At 41.2% G+C, this 17407-nt stretch overlaps 1 protein-coding gene and 1 long non-coding RNA gene across 3 annotated transcripts in view; both read right to left on the minus strand.

Moving 5' to 3' along the window:
* LOC115464260 (THUMP domain-containing protein 2-like) overlaps positions 1 to 17407 on the minus strand; it is a 79118-nt gene that overhangs the window by 39152 nt on the left and 22559 nt on the right. The gene's annotated exons all lie outside the window — the stretch shown is intronic.
* Positions 1433 to 16991, minus strand: LOC115465447. 2 transcript variants are annotated; one of them, XR_003941413.1, is made up of 3 exons: positions 16850 to 16991; positions 9910 to 9979; positions 1433 to 2287 (listed from the first exon to the last, which is right to left on the minus strand). It is a non-coding gene; the product is annotated as an uncharacterized LOC115465447 (long non-coding RNA). The 2 variants fall into 2 exon arrangements; XR_003941414.1 differs by having other exon boundaries at positions 16834 to 16991.

Genomic DNA, 17407 nt, shown 5'->3' on the forward strand with positions numbered 1-17407 from the left:
CACATCGGGGGACCACCATCACAATCACTGTATTCCTCCCTACCCTTCCCAGACCAAACAATAGCAGCTGCACCACCCAGAAGCTCCCCCCACCCATAGGCAACCCTCTGGACCTACCTTACAATCCCTGTGTTTTTATTTGTTTGTTAGACCCACGAAGACCCTCTGTGGTGGGCTGGCAAACTAGCCATACACTGGAGAGGTTCCTCACAAGGCTGCCATCTATAAAGTGCCAGCACGTATCTGACTCATTTCTAATGTCCACTAACATATGTGTATTCTTATCAAGCATTTTAACCAGAAGTCCATTTAATTCTCTAGACATTCTATAGAAAGGAGTGAGAGGAGAGGCTATAAGGATAATTACCTTTATTATAGCTTACCACAACAATACAGCAGGATCAGGAATACAAGCAGATGGGTGGACAAACGGGAAGCACTTCATGCAGCAAGTCAAAAGGTTCTACAACGCTGTTTTTGCCCTCTCTTATATACAATTTCGAGTACATAGAAAACCAATGCATTCCATTGACTCTAATGTAAATTCCAAACTGGCTGACCATAATCTTGCCTAACTGGAAAGTTGACACCCCTTTTTTCTCAATCATTTCCTTGCACCCTGGCATGACTCACTCATTTCTCAACTTGTTTTTCTAACTTAGATTAGAGAAAAATCCACTTTGCAACTGATAGTTTCCATTTTAATTCCCTAATCGTCCATTTTGTTTCATTTTTTTCGTTGACCTAACTTTCCCTAATTTAACTTATTTAGGCCTCAATCCGGGCTACAAACTAGGCCATACTTTTCCAGTAAGCTCCCAGTTATGCCAGCCATCAGATTTCTGACTCGGCCAAGGTCTGCAACAGCCTGAGCTCTATGACTGGGCCCTCCACCATTCCAGTGGGGGGTCTCTAGCTGTACCATAATTATATATTCCCCACTTGTCACCCCATCTGGGGGGGGGGGGGGTGACACAAAGCTCGTCAAGCTTATCATCCATTCCAGAAGGTGGCAAGCTATCGAACGAGAGGGCGAGTTTTGGTCTTACGAATTGCTAGAAGGTATGGTGCAAGATAGGAAACTTCATTCTCAGGTGATATATTATTTGGGGTGTATGGAATTCCCTTTATATTACCCAACCCCTCGGGCCTTAATCCTGATGTCACCCCTCTTGAGACTTACTCAAACCTGTGGTAAGAAAGGTTTTATGAATGGGACAGATTTATGGGTTCATCTACAAAATTCATCAGGCTTATCCTATTGATTTTGCAAGCATAATTCCATGAAATAAGTATAGGTATTTGAGCAGTATCAATCTCAGGTGTATCATACTAATAAACAATTTCAGGTCTTTCTATGGCTTCTATTGTATCTGTTGCATAGTGCATGGGGAGATAATCTAATGTATCTATCTCAGTGGTCTTGGGAAGGAATAGTGGTTTCGATTAAGCATTGTTATGGGCTCAACAAATATATGGTTAGTACTCTGTTTGCAGGCTGTCTTAGGTTGTAGATATCCAGAATCCTTGAGCTGGTTGGAATTCCCGGGCCTTACAACTACCCATTGTGGCCGTGCAATCACAAGCAGTAAGAAGCAGATAGTAGTCATAAGGTTGCATTATACAGCAAGATGGTAGCAACAATTCTATGGGTCAGTCCCATGTATCCCCATGATTATGAAACTTTACAGGAAGAGAACCTAGGAAAAAAAATGCTACCATTACCCCACTTGGAACTTGGTCCAACCTGCAGAGAGACATGCAACTAAGTGAGCCTATACCAAAGTTAAATAATGACATAACTGGCTGATACTGTCATTAGCTAGAAAGGAAATAATAAGAAAACAAAATAAAATTGAACCTTTCAATCAGGATTATGGCTAAACAGAAAAAACAAAATATGAATCTATAATGTCCATAAATAGCAACTGAAAATCTCAAATTAGGTAACTATTGGTTTCGATTTCTTTATTCTCGCTTGTGGTTGAAGCGGTGGAAGCTCTGAAGAATCTGGATGATGGAAGTGGCTGGTTCTCAGGTGGTTGGGCTGGTAACATCTGGTTCTGCGGCAGGGTAAACCCGTATATCTTTCACATGGAGCCAAGACTTGTGGTCCTGTAGTTTGCAAGTCGTAAAGGTTATTGCCAAGACCTTGGCGGATCTAACATCCTTCGGGCCTGGATAGAGCTTGAGGCTGTAATACTTGCGCCGTACAACGTTGGATCTTTCCATGTTTTTTATCCTAGGCATGCGCCGTACAACGTTGGATCTTTCCATGTTTTTTATCCTAGGCATGCACAATCATAAATAGTCCATCAGCAGTCAGAAGTAAACAGGGGAACAAGGTAGTCTCTAGGCATTCCATGGTTGAATAAGCAAAATAACTGTATGGCTGAATGATACCTAAATATCTATAGCATCAATAACATGTGATACATGCTAATACATTGTTATATCTTGGTGGGCATATGGCCATTTGAATTGAATAGGCAGAAACATGAAAGACAATGCTAATATGAAAATACACCGCTAATTAAGTGTAAACCCAAAAGTGAAAAAGCAAAATTTCAAAAGGCAAATTCTCGTATAGTTCAAGGAACAGGGGTTTGTAGATTATATCCCCACTTCTGGCTTGCATAATCTGGATGAAGCAAGACAGATGGGAGATATCGAATCATATATGTTAAATGACAATAGAGGTTAAGTAATGTCAAAAGCGCGGGCGTTATGTTGCTCTGTATCGCCAGTAGGAACTTGAGAAAAGACAAAAGTGGGAAGGAGGCCTGGAAACTTCACCTGCGATGACTACCATTCACCAAGGGTTGGGCCCTCAGCTGCAGGAGCCCTGCAGAACTTACACATCGGATGAATCGGTACATAAGTGTAAACAAAATTATCAAAAGGTTATATAACTTTGTTTACACATTCGTAACAGATTCCATCCGTCATCTACACTGGCAGATCATCCGTAGATGGATTGACACTGTCACTAATAGCGTGATGGCAAAACAAACAGTGGATCCAATAAAAGTCCTCTCACAATGAGTGTCTTCCTGAACAAGGTCTTTATTAACAGTAGCACAATTGACCTGACACGTGACGTGTTTCGGCCGTGAGGCCTGCGTCAGGGGTCTATAAAATAATATACATAAAAATGCAAATGTAATTAAAAACATAATTAAACCATGAAAATACAAATGACATTGTATACATGTTTGAACCATTAAAACAACTAAATAGAATAAAAAAATATATCAAATAATGATAAATGAAATGGTATGAATATAAATAATATGAATATAAATCATTAAGGAATAAAATTATTCACATAGAGATAAATGAGGACAAGACATGAAATAAAGTGCTCAACAATATATAATGCAAAATAGGGAACAAACCTAGTGTTATCTGAAGAAAAAATGCCTTGTAGGTCAGATGAAAAAAACAGCACTAAAACTGCTAAGAGAGGTATCTAAAATAAATGTATAAATCAATAAAATGAATAAATACATACTATACATAAGTACATAAGTAGTGCCATACTGGGAAAGACCAAAGGTCCATCTAGCCCAGCATCCTGTCACCGACAGTGGCCAATCCAGGTCAAGGGCACCTGGCACGCTCCCCAAACGTAAAAACATTCCAGACAAGTTATACCTAAAAATGCGGAATTTTTCCAAGTCCATTTAATAGCGGTCTATGGACTTGTCCTTTAGGAATCTATCTAACCCCTTTTTAAACTCCGTCAAGCTAACCGCCCGTACCACGTTCTCCGGCAACGAATTCCAGAGTCTAATTACACGTTGGGTGAAGAAAAATTTTCTCCGATTCGTTTTAAATTTACCACACTGTAGCTTCAACTCATGCCCTCTAGTCCTAGTATTTTTGGATAGCGTGAACATACAATCATATGTAGCAAAATAAAATAAAAGCAGGACACAGAAGTATGAACAGGGATCTCAAAATTAATATGAATAAAGGTATAGAAAAAGATGAGACTATGTATGTAAAGATAAAAAATGAAAAGTATTTTGAAAAATGTTGCTAAACGCCAAATGATATGAAAACAGACTGTTGCTAAGTACAAAAGATAAAACCGAAGATGTGGTGAATAATAAAAACGTGTATTTTGATTTTCTTTTTTGTGTTTTTTTTTCTCTTTTTAGGGCTTTGGCATCAGCTGGATTATTTATTTATACATCGGTGGTACTTAGCAACAGTCTGTTTTCATATCATTTGGCGTTTAGCAACATTTTTCAAAATACTTTTCATTTTTTATCTTTACATACATAGTCTCATCTTTTTCTATACCTTTATGCATATTAATTTTGAGATCCCTGTTCATACTTCTGTGTCCTGCTTTTATTTTATTTTGCTACATATGATTGTATGTATAGTATGTATTTATTCATTTTATTGATTTATACATTTATTTTAGATACCTCTTTTAGCAGTTTTAGTGCTGTTTTTTTCATCTGACCTACAAGGCATTTTTTCTTCAGATAACACTAGGTATGTTCCCTATTTTGGCATTATATATTGTTGAGCACTTTATTTCATGTCTTGTCCTCATTTATCTCTATGTGAATAATTTTATTCCTTATTGATTTATATTCATATTATTTATATATTCATAACATTTTCATTTATCATTATTTGATATATTTTTATTCTATTTTTATTCTATTTAGTTGTTTTAATGGTTCAAACATGTATACAATGTCATTTGTATTTTCATGGTTTAATTATGTTTTTAATTACATTTGCATTTTTATGTATATTATTTTATAGACCCCTGACGCAGGCCTCACGGCCGAAACACGTCACGTGTCGGGTCAATTGTGCTACTGTTAATAAAGACCTTGTTCAGGAAGACACTCATTGTGAGAGGACTTTTATTGGATCCACTGTTTGTTTTGCCTACCGTTGGTTTTCCTGTGGAGAGCTCACCTTCTGTGGGTGTTTGCTTCGTTGGACTGATAGCGTGATTCCAGACACGGTGGATCTAACCTCAGTACAGATATCTGGTAAGGTCGATCTTAAACAGCGGCCTGTTGAGCGGCCCCCTGCAAAAGCCATCACTAGTTGTCCACAGCTTGATCCTCGCTCCCGTTGCCCCAACGGAAGTCATCCCAACGTTCACTGTTGGCAATGTGACAAAGGTGGTCGTTATACCTATGAATGCAGGGATACTTACCAGCTTGATTGTGTTGCTCAAAGCACAAGCTTCAGTGGACTCGTCCAGTTCCCCTTGCCCCAGTTCCCTCGACCTGCGGCAATTATGGAGGGAACTGCATAATGAAAAATATTTTCTCCCTGACTACTACCTGGACACGCCTGCCACTGTCATGTATGTAGACCGTGGCTATGATAATCTCAGAGACCAAGGTCTCCAACCTTACCGCCCGGACCGTAGAAACAATTACCCTGATTTTCAGGGAAGGCAACCCCGTTCACGACCGCAAGGAGGCTCATTGGATCACACTAGGCACCCTAGAGACTATCGCTCTCAGCCTAGCCCAAATCGTCGGGTCAATGTTGAATGTTACCGTTGTCACAATTACGGCCATTTTGCAGCCGATTGCCCCCAACTTCCATTTCCACGAAGGGAGCGCCATCAACCTCCCTCAGACCGCTAATTGTTGCATGTCCCCCAGATGCAGGGACAACAACCCCAGAGAGATCCTCTCGGGGGCCCCAATGACCATATTAATGGTAGGCAACCCAGGGTCCTCTCCTTGCAAGTCAACCCGAACCGCCGTGCTAATGTCTGATGCCGGCGCTGCCATAGTTTTGGCCATTATGCTGCCGAATGCGCCCAGTCACACCCCCGCCATGCGAAACTACTTTCCCCCAATTATTCTGACTGTTGAGCTTCTCACTCAGTAACCCAAATCCATTTCTATATATGTGTATTGGTGTGATGTTTCTGTTTCTATTACAGGTGACATAGGTCTGTTAATAACCCTGTTTTTGTTCTATACTTACAAAGGTTACATTTCAAGTTTATATTTGGTGGTATAATTAATGTGGAATAATTAATGTGTAACCAAAATTTCAGATCAATGCCCCTCTAAGGGAGGAAATATAAAAAAAGTCAAAAAGAATTTGGAGTCAATAAGTGAGTGACCTTCACATGGGGTTTAAGTAACATTTTGCAACCAGTTGAAGAAGCAGGAAATAGCATATCGCTTCAAGACAAAACCACCACGTGACAAGAGTTAGTTGAAGCAAGCAGGGAGCCAAAGACACAAAGCATAAATTCCAGGACAGCTGCACACGAATAGTCTAGCACATTCTGACACCAGTTTTTCTCACATTCACTCGCATTGAAAGGCAGAGAGATAGAAAGCGCATTCCACAGGTCATTGTGACTACCTGTGTTAAATAAAAAGGAATCAGTAAGTGGAGTGCATAATATTCCTTCTTTTGGTCTGAAAGCTTCACCAAATCCTTGTTCAAGAATACTACAAAATCCATGAGCAGCATAAAATGCTCCCATGAATGGCCAGTTCAAGGGAATATTTCTTGCATCTATATAACGGCACAATCAAAAGAACTGGAAATGCCGTATGCTAATGGTTTTTAAATATTTCCGCTTTCTTAGACAAGGAAATAATGATAAGCTTGCAGATTTTACGCACAAACCATAAAGAGATTTCAAGAATGAAGGCTTGATATTCATGTAAAATAAAAAACTAAATAAGTGAATGTCACGTCAATTTAAACAGCGCAACAGATAAAGCAGTAAACAGTACAAAAATGAGAAATACACAGCTGTATGTAAAAGGGATCCCGTATAGAGCAAAATGGCATAAATAAGTCAGTTAAGGTATATAAAAAAAACATAAAAGAAACACCCTCCGGGGATCGCCCATCCCTGCAGTTGATAAGAAATCCCGGGGTGGGGGGAGGGGGGGGGGTTATGTATCATAGCAAATGAAAAAAAAAAAAAACCTGCTGGCTCAGTTATGCCATTTGTATGGTACTACCAAATATAAACTTGAAATGTAACCTTTAAGTATAGAACAAAAACAGGGTTATCATCAGACCTATGTCACCTGTAACAGAAACAGAAACATCACACCAATACACATATATAGAAATGGATTTGGGGTACTGAGTGAGAAGCTCAACTGTCAGAATAATTGGGGGAAGTAGTTTTGCATGGCGGGGGTGTGACTGGGTGCATTCGGCAGCGTAATGGCCAAAACTATGGCAGCGCCGGCATCAGACATTAGCACGGCGGTTCGGGTTGACTTGCGAGGAGAGGACCCTGGGTCGCCAACCATTAATATGGTCATTGGGGCCCCCGAGAGGATCTCTCTGGGGTTGTTGTCCCTGCATCTGGGGGACATGCAACGATTGGGGGTCTGAGGGAGGTTGATGGCGCTCCCTTCGTGGAAATGGAGGTTGGGGCATTCGGCTGCAAAATGGCCGTAATTGTGACAACGGTAACATTCAACATTGACCCGACGATTTGGGCTAGGCTGAGAGCGATAGTCTCTAGGGTGCCTAGTGTTATCCGATGAACCTCCTTGCGGTCGTGAACGGGGTTGCCTTCCCCGAGAATCAGGGTAATTGTTTCTACGGTCCGGGCGGTAAGGTTGGAGACCTTGGTCTCTGAGATTGTTATCATAGCCACGGTCTACATACATGACAGTGGCAGGCGTGTCCAGGTAGTAGTCAGGGGGAAATATTTTTCATTATGCAGTTCCCTCCATAATTGCCGCAGGTTGGGGGAACTGGGGCAAGGGGAACTGGACGAGTCCACTGAAGCTCTGGTACGGTTTGTGCTTTGAGCAACACAATCAGGCTGGTAAGTATCCCTGCATTCATAGGTATAATGACCACCTTTGTCACATTGCCAACAGTGAACGTTGGGATGACTTCCGTTGGGGCAACGGGAACGAGGATCAAGCTGTGGACAACTAGTGATGACTTTTGCAGGGGGCCGCTCAACAGGCCGCCGTTTAAGATCGACCTTACCAGATATCTGTACTGAGGTTAGATCCACCGTGTCTGGAATCACGCTATCAGTGACAGTGTCAATCCATCTACGGATGATCTGCCAGTGTAGATGACGGATAGAATCTGGTACGTATGTGTAAACAAAGTTATATAACCTTTTGATAATTTTGGCATTAAAGGTGCCATTACGGGGCCAAGAGAGTTCAGGCTGGAATTTATTCCAGGAATGCCATATTTGTCAAAATTTTATAAGATTGTTGCGGTCTCCTGGGAAGTGATTTATCACTCTCTCAAGAGGCAGCATAATGAGTTGGGTACCAGAACTCTGGTATGGTAAAGCACCGACATGTGGGTTGTGTCAAATTGTACTAATAAACCTAGTCTTATAAAACACATGTCACTATTATCTCAACAAGAAATCCGAATACAGAATTGCAAAAAGGAAATGAAATTGAAACCTAAATACAACTAAAAATCACCAACTCTGTAGGTTTACCACAACTAACGTGACAACGAGCTACAGGTACACAGGGAAATCCGTAAGCCCACGCCAGCGTCCCGGGGCAGACAACACGGCACACCCCCTCTACTGTGTTACCCTGCGCTGGATAGACAGATAGGTAAAGCGGGGGACACGCACTGTAAAAAATGTACGCTAAAGGACTCAAATGTCCATTCCACCATTCCCTAACTACTCTAACCATATTCCCTACATTCCCTATACTATTTCTAACTAAATCTGGGTTAGTCCCTAAAACTGTATCTAAGTATTTACATGTTCCTAAAACTACGTTTGTGTTAGTCTCCTAACTGTATCTAAATCCCTAACGATCCCTAACTAGGCACTGTCACCAACCATAGGGACAACACAAGAATTTGCCCCACAGCGAGTGGAAGCCCCGCAGAGCATCAGTCCCTGAACTCTAACTATATTTATACTATATCAAACATCTGTTATGTATCTGCTATGACTCCAATATCTCTTATGTACCTACTATGGCTCAAATATCTCTCAATGTCTATACCTTATGCATTGTCTCCAAAGAACTAGGAACTCACTCCACCATCAAAGTACTTGTACAAGATTTAACTGCTCACAAAATGGATGGTAAAGGAATCCCCATAATTTGGAGAGACAGAGAACTAACATTTGCACACAACTCAATATAAGCGCCCAACATAAGCGTTAAATTTAGTAAGTGTATCTAAAGAAAAAAAAAATCTGAAAAAGTAGGGATTATACACATTATACACACCCAAACATTCCTAAGTGTTTAGACTTAGAAACCCAGGATATACCCTGCCGGAATTAGGCCGGACACCACCCGAATAATCTCTAGATCAGTAGTTATACCCCATCAACTGATCGACACCAGCTACAAGTACATCCAAGGGGGCCAGATATGTCAGCTACGCAAGACAAAACACCTCACTAGAGGTCACCTTAAAACAGGTGTACATTCAGAAATCTACATTTTTAGTTACTGTCACCCCAACCATGGTTAACCTGCCAAAGGCAGATATTAGTCCCTTATGGGGTGTTTTACCGCGATCCCTGCAAGTACCAGTACTTGTCAATTGTTCTAACGTATTTGAAAATGAAGATATAGAAATAGAAAAGGTATATAGTATAGGGAATTGGAGTAAAAATCACCCAAATTTAAATGACCAAATGTAAGCAAGCACTTGGCAATAATCTCCAGCCTGAAACAGCAGAGCCTGTCTGTATATTTACGTATATGAGGGATGAAATGTTGGACACCTTAAGGTTCTAAGGATCCAGCTGTGGAATGAAAATAAATCGAAAATTTTATAAGGTAAAACTGGGCCTACCTACTTAGTACCCAAAAACAGAAACAAGAAGGGGAGAAGGAGGTGACAAACAAAACACGAAATTTCTATATACCATAATATAAGAAACATGAGAGAGACACATACTTCGTAGAAATACAGCTTTTGATAAAGGGCAAGAAAGACATCATAGTATGCGTAGTCCAGAACTATACCCCTAAAATGAAGGAAATAAAAGCAAATAAATGTTAATGAAATTGAATCATAGTTAACACAGGAATGCCAACTGTTTAAGATCTAGTTCCCTAGTTAGGCTGCTGTATCAATTTGGTTTTAAGCAACCCATTGTAACGTTCAACTAAACCATTGCTAGTGGGTTTGTAAATGCAAACAATCCTGTGAGTAATACCTAGAGCAGGAAGAAAAGATTTCAACAGTTCATTACTACTACTACTTAGCATTTCTGTGTGTACCATTATTAGTAGTAATTTTACCAGGGATACCAAATCAAGGGATAATCTCAGACAAGCAGGTGCCAATTGCCACTAACAGGCACCTGCACGTCAGGAAAGTGGAGGAGTGGCCTAGTGGTTAGGGTGGTGAACTTTGGTCCTGGGGAACTGAGGAACTGAGTTCAATTCCCGGCACAGGCAGCTACTTGTGACTCTGGGCAAGTCACTTAACCCTCCATTGCCTGCCGCATTGAGCCTGCCATGAGTGGAAAAGCATGGGGTACAAATGTAACAAAAAAAAAAAGGGAAAATTATATATCAGTATTGAAATTTGGTTGTGGGTTCTAGATTCAAAGTAGTCTAGAACTATGTTCTAGATTCGTAATGTGCTCTAGAACTATGTTATAGAGCAGTACAAATAAATATAGACACAGAACCAATTGTATCATACTTACATCAAAAAGAATCAATGCTATAACATGAAACATATGTAACCAAGTATGTATTGTGGCAGATGCTAGAACGAAGGCAGTCTAGAACCATATTCTAGAATAATGTTCCAGAGTAGTGTAATGTAGAACAATGTTCTAGAGTAGTATTGGGTTATGATCAAACCTAGGACCAAGTGCCAGAGTCGGTAAGTTAGAAGGCAGGGCAATATAAGTTTAAGTTACAGTGATAACCATATAACAACAGAAGCTACTAAGAGGGACGGGGCAATAATAAAAATACAACAAAAATAAGAATTTTATATTACTATATTTGGACAAAGGCAATATATATGAGATAATAATTATTCTGTAAGACAGTAATGAAAAAGAATTTGTTAACGTAGAAAAATGTTTCTTCCTGCAATGGCAGGTTATTGAGTGTAGCAGGTAGTGGGTACAAATCTTATTAAGGCAATAAATGCACACATTTGACCATTAGGATATGTCTATATAGACCAGTATGGTAAATGGGACAGCCTGTAAGCTTACATTGTGAATTTAATTCTAAACAAAGACTATTAAGGATAACACAATCTAAAATAAAATCCATATAGTTATTAAAAATCTGAATCACATAATTAATTCCTGTATCATGTAAAGTCTACTGAGTTTAAAACTTTTGTACAAATGAACTTCAGAGAAAATAAGAACTACAAGGGTTAATCCCTGTCATTCGTTCCTGGGGAAATCACGAAACAACCGTGCTTCCTGTGCTTAATTTGAGTTTATTCCTCACTGCAAGCATTGGACATTATGGCTACTGAAAATAGGACTATATATCAAAGAAAAACTAAGTTTAATTTTTCATATTAAAACTTCATGCTGGTGTAATTAGTCTTCATAGAATTAATATGACAGGAGAGAAAAAGAGAGAAAGAAAGTTATTACTTTATTGAGAACTGTACCTCTGGAAACAGATGAAGAGGAAGTCGGCAATTGTGCGTGGCTAGTACTGCAGCCTCTGTAATGCAAAAAATCTTAACTGTGCTTTGAAATGATAGCAACCTGAATTTCTTTGGTTCTGGTGTATCACTTAGTTATGTTATGCAAGGGTTAATCTCTATATGCCAGACCATAATCAAATGGTTAGGATATAGACTCATAAAGTGTAATTGCAATGAGTTCACCAATAATGATTTCCAAAAAGAAATGAGAGGGTCAATGATTCTACAACGCTGGTGTTAATGCATAGCTACTGTCTCATAGCAGATCTTTCAATCAAAGTTTTAACCTCTGCATTAAGTAGTGAGAAAGCTTGTTACTCTTAAAGTGATAAACTAGCGCTAAGCAAAAACACTAAGGTATCTGATTTTACAAAGCAGAAGCCAGATCTGTTCTTAGTTGCCATACAAACAGCCTTTCTGTAGCATTTGGAAGAAAAAAACTTTAGAAACCAGAACTAAAAGAATACTGAATTTTATAGATTAAAACCCCCAAACAACTATGTGGCCACATGACAAGTTAACGGGGAACAGATTACAGATACATTTAAATAAGACAATGTCTGCACACACAAATAAAATACAGTCTGGTACCGGAGACACGATTTTTCAAACCAAAATGCTCAGAAACCCTTCTACCAGCTTTGCAATACAATACGTCATGAGTTTCCTGGTAAATTAAGAAACAGGAAAAGGTTTCACAGCTTTAATGAAACTGGGCAATGGGCTAGTTACTAAGCATAGCATTTACAAAACCCTGGACAGCAACCGGTCCTGGGGTGTTACAAGACTCTAGCCGTGAAATAAAATAGAGCAAAAATATTATAAGGTAAAATTAGGCCTATATAGCAAGTGTTTTTAAAGCAAAAAATGAGTTTCAAGGCAAGATTGAAAGCCAGCACAGCAGCATCCGAAACTTCAGTGGTTAAAGGAGGAAGTAGGTGTGTCCAAGGACAAAAAGCATTAAAATGAAACCTAGTACTTGAGCAAAGCATGGAACTTCAATGTGCCGTAATATAATTTATATGGAGGAGACAGAAAACAAACAGCTAAGTATAACTCAGAACGACGCAGCACGAAGTTCCCATAGTAGCTTTGTAATTCACAAACGGTAGCGGGGGAGAAATCCAGTACCTTAGCCAGAGGGTTAGAAAGCAAAGGTCTAGGGACGAACGGAAACTGTGACATAATCCTAAAGATACAGGCAAGGAAGTAAGGAGAGAGAGAGAGAAACGTTTGAGACGGCTGCATTTCTTTTAAGAGAGGTCTGGCTACCATCAAATGAAAGTCAGAGCAATTTCAGGAGCAAAATATTGTGAATCAATTTTAAAGGAAAAATGAAAGCACCTGCAAACTCATACCACCAAGGGGAAAGAAATATAAAGTGCACAAAGGCAACTTGATTATCAGTAAAAGATACTTTTAAGCTCTGTGTGACCATAACAGATGTGTAGACTGAGTTTATTAATAGATTGGGTACGACGGGGGAAGAGATGCCCGGAGCTGCCATTCTGACACTGGCAGAGTCAGAAGTTTCAGTGGGACAGGAAGAAAGGCAGTGAGTCATGAGAGAGAGAGGAAAGCCGGGGGGGGGGGGGGGGGGGGGGGGGGAGGGGGGGGGGGGTTGCACGAAGCAAACAAGGGACTTATGTAAAATCAAATAACCAGCGTGAACCTAAAAGTGGCATGCAGTGGCGTAGCCACAGGTGGGCCAGGGCCCACCCACTTAGAGCTCAGGCCCACCCAACAGTAGCACAGGTTTAGCGGTAGCTGGTGGGGATCCCAAGCTCCGCCAGTTGAAAACTTCCCCCTGATGGTGATGAAAACACTACTCTCCATGCTACCGGCATCTGCGCATGCTCAGTTTTTAATGCATGCCTGCTGCAGACTGCCAAGGTGGAAAGAAGCGTTTTCCCACCAGCTGACATATTTGTTGGGGGGGGGGGGGGGGGGGGAGAGAACACTTGGTGCCCACCCATTTCCTGTCTAGGCCCACCCAAAATCTGTTGTCTAGCTACGCCCCTGGTGGCATGATCACAGAATTGCAGGCACACAGCCTGATCAACGGAGAGGAGGAGGGGACGATTATAGCCCAGGCAGGATGTGACTGTACATTAGAAATCTAAACCAGGAAGTAGCCAGGGGAAGCTGAAAGAAACTACGCACCAAGAAATGGGGAGGAAATGGGAGCCGGTTAACAGCAGTAGCACACTAGCCCTGTAGCGAAACTCAGAATGACCCACAAAGGAGAGGATATATAGGTGAGGGTGTCCAGAACAGTGGGAAAAACCCCCGGGACCAAACAAACTTGGGTCATTAAAACAGAGCCAGAAAGGGTCACAGGGACATACAGTTAACGGTAAAAGAGCAAGATCAAAGTGGTGAGTTTAACTATGTGAGGCATGCAGAAGGAAAGCTCCGCTTGCCTTATAAGAGGTAATAGAATTGAAGGCACGATGGGGACAGCTGAGAGAAAAGAGTTTAATAGCAGCCATCAGAAAAGGGGAAAAAAAAAAGTCTCGAAGTACAACACAGGAAATACAGTGGTTTCTGATCAGAGTAGCAGGAAGTTCCAATACCATATAAGGGAAAGAGAAGCGGGGGGGGGGGGGGGGGGGGGCTTTGGGCTGTCAGTAGTTGCCACTTTCATCAAATTAGTGTTCAACATACAGAGGGCTAGAATGATTTGGAATGATTTTAACCAAGAGTAAGAGTGGTAGGTGAAAGATATGTTTTTATTCTTCCTTTCTATCCCGGGAAGAATTGCCCCTCTCCCACAATGGACATGTGTCCAAATGGACGAGGGAAGTCTCCCAGAAGGCTTAAGACATATTCCTCTAACATGACCTCTTTCATCTGACTCCTGATATCCGTGAATATCAGTAGATGAGTAAGGGTCCTACCCATAACTAATTTAGGCTCAGGAGGTTAAGCATCCTGCTAGTCATTATTTAAGAAGGAGAGAAGACAGATAGCAGAAAAAGGTGAGAGACAGAATATGAGAGTAACAAAATAAAGTGTGTGGGGGGGGGGGGGGGTAATTTCTGAAAGTAAAAGAACAGGACACACAAATTTATGGAGAAGGAAGGAAGGTGGGAGAGAGATGAGAAGAGTAAACTGCCTGCACAATTATGTAGACTGCCATGGGAAGGGGCACACATGTAGGTCATGAATCAGAAATACACAATGGGTGTTCAAATAAATGATTGTTAAGGCTGTGACCGAAAAGTGCATGGGCTCTGGAGTACAGGCAGATGTGGAGCTGAGATGAGACACGATAGACCGGGCAAGTTAAACAGATTAAAAGGGTAAACGAAACAGAGCTGGCAAATAGCGGGAGCTTACGAAAACAGAGAGAGAGAGAGACTGGCACATGCCTGGCAAAGGAAGGGAAAACTAGATACTGGGGAAGGGACACAAGACTTTTCATAAAAGACAAGCATTGAGATGTCAACTCAGCTCAAATGACGGGGACAAAGATTACAGGCAGGGGAACAAGAAAATAGGGAAAGATGAATCTATCACAGAGCACAGAGGTGCAGAGCCTCAGCAAAGGCGGACAGAACAGGTGGAATAACAGTTATTAAAGACAAGCGTAAATGAAAAGAATAACATAAAACAAAACTAGTAGTAAACCAGGACACCCAGACAAGCATAAATTGGTAAGGGGGCGTTATGGACGTTGTGTAATGCTGTTCTTTATAGAGAGAACAGACTCAGAATGATAGTTGAACAGCTGCTAGCCGATAGTTACCCCCAAGGAGGGGGCACATGAAGACCTAGTCAAAAAGCAGCCTTAGAAACGATAAAGGACTGGGCACAGTGAACCCACGCTCCAGCTGGTTAAGCGCAAGTTTCCCCACGCTAATAACCAATTATACAGGAAGAAAGAAAAATGGATAGTATACCAGGATTATCAGGAAAGAGTGTGTAGGGACTGTTTCAACTTTTCATACCAAATGCTGTTGGGATAACACACATCATCATAATTTATTACAGACCACATAAATGACAAGATCCGGATCAGAGACTAGCGTTAGCAACAAGAGCGCTGCAGCATAAAGACCGCTTGTCAGAGATCAGACGGACCAGAATATATCAGAGGTGAAAAGTAGAGGAGGTTGCAAGAATAGATGGCCAGCTACCAGTTTCGACGCACAAGGCGGATCTCCGGGTCAACGCTGGCCAAGAGGTTATATAGATAGGAAAGAAGACACAATTGACACAAACAGGTAGTAGAAAGCAAATGCAGCAGGTTAGCGCAAAAATGCGCCGTGGAGTAGGTAAGAAAGAGAAGAGCATGTGCTAGAAGGAAATAAAGCAAAGAGCGTCCAAAAACAGGCAGAGAGAAAAAGAAGGGAACGCCCTAATAAGATAAAGAAGAGAAGAATATAAAGCAAGTGCATCAGCAAAAAAGGAGGAAGTGACAACGCCCTAAGTGGCAGAGTGGAAGTCATAAAGAAAAAGAAAAGAAAAGGTTAAAAGAGAAAAGGAGATAAGGGGAGGAAGGAGACAGCATGGTGGACAGAATTGTCCAAGAGAGGGTTCTAAGAGTCATAGGGAGTGGCCAGTACCGGAACACAACTATCCAGTAGTGGAGAGAAACTGAAGAGAAGTGAGGGAGAGAACCATAGAGAAGGAAGAGGATAGAACGAAAAAGGACACAGAAAGGATAGAAGCTTAGGTGGATAGAGAAGAAAAGTAACAAGGAGAGATCAGAAAGAACAAACGCAGGATCTGGACGCCGCATGTTCGGGAATATATCCCCTCTGCGGCCAGAGACTGCGTGGAAGAAAGAAAAGAAAAAAAGTGAGAGGAAAGTGTTCGGAAAACAAACAGAGGGACGCCAATGTTTTTATTTAGGGTTTGTTAGACCCACGATGACCCTCTGTGGTGGGTTGGCAAACTAGCCATACACCGGAGAGGTTCCTCACAAGGCTGCCATCTATAAAGTGCCAGCACGTATCTGACTCATTAATTTTTTTTTTGTTACATTTGCCCTCCGCGCTTTCCCATCCATGGCAGGCTCAATGCGGCCCACATGGGGCAATGGAGGGTTAAGTGACTTGCCTTTCTAATGTCCACTAACATATGTGTATTCTTATCAAGCATTTTAACCAGAAGTCCATTTAATTCTCTAGACATTCTATAGAAAGGAGTGAGAGGAGAGACTATAAGGATAATTACCTTTATTATAGCTTACCACAACAATACAGCAGGATCAGGAATACAAGCAGATGGGTGGACAAACAGGCAGCACTTCGTGCAGCAAGTCAAAAGGTCTTCTACAACGCTCAGTTTTTGCCCTCTCTTATATACAATTTCGAGTACATAGAAAACCAATGCATTCCCATTGACTCTAATGTAAATTCCAAACTGGCTGACCACAATCTTGCCTAACTGGAAAGTTGACACCCCCTTTTTCTCAATCATTTCCTTGCACCTGGCACCCTGGCATGATTCACTCATTTCTCAACTTGTTTTTCTAACTTAGATTAGAGAAAAATCCACTTTGCAACTGATAGTTTCCAATTTAATTCTCTAATCATCCATTTTTTTTCATTTTTTTCCTTGATCTAACTTTCCCTAATTTAACTTATTTAGGCCTGAATCCGGGCTACAAACTAGGCCATACTTTTCCAGTAAGCTCCCAGTTATGTCAGTCATCAGATTTCTGACTCGGCCAAGGTCTGTAATAGCCTGAGCTCTATGACTGGGCCCTCCACCATTCCAGTGGGGGGGGGGGGGGGGGGGGTCTCTG

Source organism: Microcaecilia unicolor, chromosome 3, assembly GCF_901765095.1.
Source record: "Microcaecilia unicolor chromosome 3, aMicUni1.1, whole genome shotgun sequence".
NCBI classification, from domain to species: Eukaryota; Metazoa; Chordata; class Amphibia; order Gymnophiona; family Siphonopidae; genus Microcaecilia; species Microcaecilia unicolor.